Genomic DNA, 3,244 nt, shown 5'->3' with positions numbered 1-3,244 from the left:
GTGCACCAACTGCATATTTCCACATAATCAATTATAATATTACTCTACATTCAATAACTTAACATTTTTCTAATGCTTAACTAACTCAAAAACTTATAGGGTCCCTTTTTTTTTCGCCACATACATAGCCTATTTTCTTTACCAAGGAGCTCAAAATACATGATAATATTTTTCTTAAGAGCACTTTGCAAGAAAATTCAATTACTAATACCAAGGTACTAGGCCTATATACCAATGCATATACACCACCACATAGTGAATCAAGCCTATAATAATCAAGCCAACTATATGATAGTTGATAACGGCGTAAAACAACCTACTGGTTGGCTTATAGTAACCAGTGCTGTTAATAACCTATACGTTATTGATAGTAACTCAATGCTTTTTTTTAATAACCCATCATATAAATAGTAAGCTAGGGCACTTAATTAATAACCCACCCTATGAATTGTAACCCAGTGCTCTCTTAATTGCCCACCCTACTATTTAAACATGCAAAAGCTTTCATTTCACCCTTCTGCAAAACGAAAGTAGCAGCGAGGTTAGGCTCTGTCTCTTATACACATCTAGATGTGTAATGTCAGTAATTACAATAGACAAGCGCCCTCCTTGGGCATGAATGTCGCGACATGAACTCATGTTTTCACATTGAACTTAAAAAAATTATCTGAAAATCATATTGTATGAAAATCTTAAACCATTAGTACTGTAGTGTCACCATTAAATGTGCTGAAATAAAGGAGAAAAAACAGTGGCTTATAATTATTGATTTAAACATCTTGAACTCATTTATTGAGACAAAGAAATTTACAAATGAAAAAATTAATGAGATTTCATCTAGTGTTGTAAGCAAGGATTTATTTATTACTGTATATTGGACTCTAAAGATGGTTTTTATCATGTACCCGTAGCCAAAGACCATCAAACGTACGTATGATTTCAGTGGAAAAAAACAATATTATTGTTGGACAAGGATTCCATGTGGTCTTGCATCACCATAATTTTTTTGCAAAAACGTTGAGGCCAGTTCTTACCAATGTACATACACGTGGGATACGCACTGCGTTATTCGTTGATGATAGGTTTTTGGCAGCTGATCACAATTGATTGAAAAAAAATCCCAAATCGAGTATGGATCCATTTTGTGTGGGTGAGGGTGAGGGTGATCAGTCCACAGTATCTAGTAGATATACTCTGTGCAATGACGAACATGTGTTGACCCTCGAAGAGAACCTAAGATTTATGACAAGTAGCCTCACAAACAAGAAACAAAACATAATCATCATTTTCCCAAACTATTTGGTAAGTGTGTCGTAGTTAGAGTCCTATGCCTAGAGTCTAGGCTTATCTAGTCTACTACAGTGCTACCGTATTATGCTAGCCTAGGACTATGTCATGGAAAATTTTGGATCCGCGCCTGGCATGGCCTACTAATGAGTGAGATTATCATCATCGTTTGGTGGTATCGTACATTGATGAGCATGTGATTGATCAATCAATTTTTTTTTTTTTATTTGGGGAGCATCGGCAGTCTCTCTGCCCTCATCCTTAAAAAATAAGGCTTCAAAACTAATCATTGGTCCTTTAATTTTCCCTCTTCCTCTGTGTTCTATCTATCAATACAAGGTTGTTTAATCTTCTCGTGCACCAACTGCATATTTCCACATAATCAATTATAATATTACTCTACATTCAATAACATAACATTTTTCTAATGCTTAACTAACTCAAAAACTTATATGGTCCCTTTTTTTTTCGCCACATACATAGCCTATTTTCTTTACCAAGGAGCTCAAAATACATGATAATATTTTTCTTAAGAGCACTTTGCAAGAAAATTCAATTACTAATACCAAGGTACTAGGCCTATATACCAATGCATATACACCACCACATAGTGAATCAAGCCTATAATAATCAAGCCAACTATATGATAGTTGATAACGGCGTAAAACAACCTACTGGTTGGCTTATAGTAACCAGTGCTGTTAATAACCTATACACTATTGATAGTAACTCAATGCTTTTTTTTAATAACCCATCATATAAATAGTAAGCTAGGGCACTTAATTAATAACCCACCCTATGAATTGTAACCCAGTGCTCTCTTAATTGCCCACCCTACTATTTAAACATGCAAAAGCTTTCATTTCACCCTTCTGCAAAACGAAAGTAGCAGCGAGGTTAGGCTTCTGATTAATTCTTCATGAGTATGTGGGACGTCATCGTGGGCTTCCTATGTTCTGGTTGGCTAAAAGAAATCTATGTTGCTTATGAGTACTGCAGAAAAAAAGTTAGTGGCCCACATACAGTGGATCGGTCTTGCAACACTCAGCAATATGCAATTTGCCTCGTTAAAACAGCAGGTTCGCAAATCTGAGGGAGTTGACACACTAGCGCAGCAGAATTGGGGTACAGAAAACAATAAACATTAACCACACCACTGTGGCCAGTAAACATATGGTTTCAAACACTAAAACAAACTATAAATTGCAAAACCGCTAGTTCTAACCAAATCGCAGCACACGATGTGTTTAACAGGACCAATACCAGAGCTGGTAAACATCCTGAAATGTCAACTTAAATATATACAAAGATATTGAATGATTTTTTGGAAAAAATATATAAGCTCATGACCACCCATCGTATTACTCTACAATAATTCTCTTTTAAAAAATGTCTCAAGACAATAATAACTTCCTACAAAAATGTTACAGCAAGGTACCACCTCATTGATAGACATGAAAACCAAAGCTCCAAACAATTCATTCTTCTTTCTTTGTTCTTATTATTAGAATGAGTTGCCCCTTATCGTACATAAATCACCCTCACAAAAATGTTTAAATGAATAATTGAAATTTTTTGCAAAGGTTAAAAGGTTCTTAAAAAACTTATTCAGTGAGTGTCCAGAGCTGATACAGAATGAGTATCTGAATGTTGACTTTGATTGATTCTGGGTTGCTCATCACATCTAGATGTGTATAAGAGACAGTCCTTAAAAAATAAGGCTTCAAAACTAGTCATTGGTCCTTTAATTTTCCCTCTTCCTCTCTGTTCTATCTATCAATACAAGGTTGTTTAATCTTCTCGTGCACCAACTGCATATTTCCACATAATCAATTATAATATTACTCTACATTCAATAACATAACATTTTTCTAATGCTTAACTAACTCAAAAACTTATAGGGTCCCTTTTTTTTTCGCCACATACATAGCCTATTTTCTTTCCCAAGGAGCTCAAA

The 3,244-nt window shown here is 35.0% G+C and overlaps 1 protein-coding gene across 1 annotated transcript in view; it reads left to right on the top strand.

Moving 5' to 3' along the window:
• LOC117116307 overlaps positions 1-3,244 on the top strand; it is a 42,948-nt gene that overhangs the window by 31,160 nt on the left and 8,544 nt on the right. The gene's annotated exons all lie outside the window — the stretch shown is intronic.

The sequence above is a fragment of the Anneissia japonica genome, unplaced genomic scaffold (assembly GCF_011630105.1).
Source record: "Anneissia japonica isolate Jap-2015-1 unplaced genomic scaffold, ASM1163010v1 scaffold287602_len1038180_cov171, whole genome shotgun sequence".
In the NCBI taxonomy this organism is placed as follows: Eukaryota; Metazoa; Echinodermata; class Crinoidea; order Comatulida; family Comatulidae; genus Anneissia; species Anneissia japonica.
The sequence above is the reverse complement of the archived record's forward strand: the minus strand, read 5'-3'. Positions and strand labels throughout refer to the sequence as shown.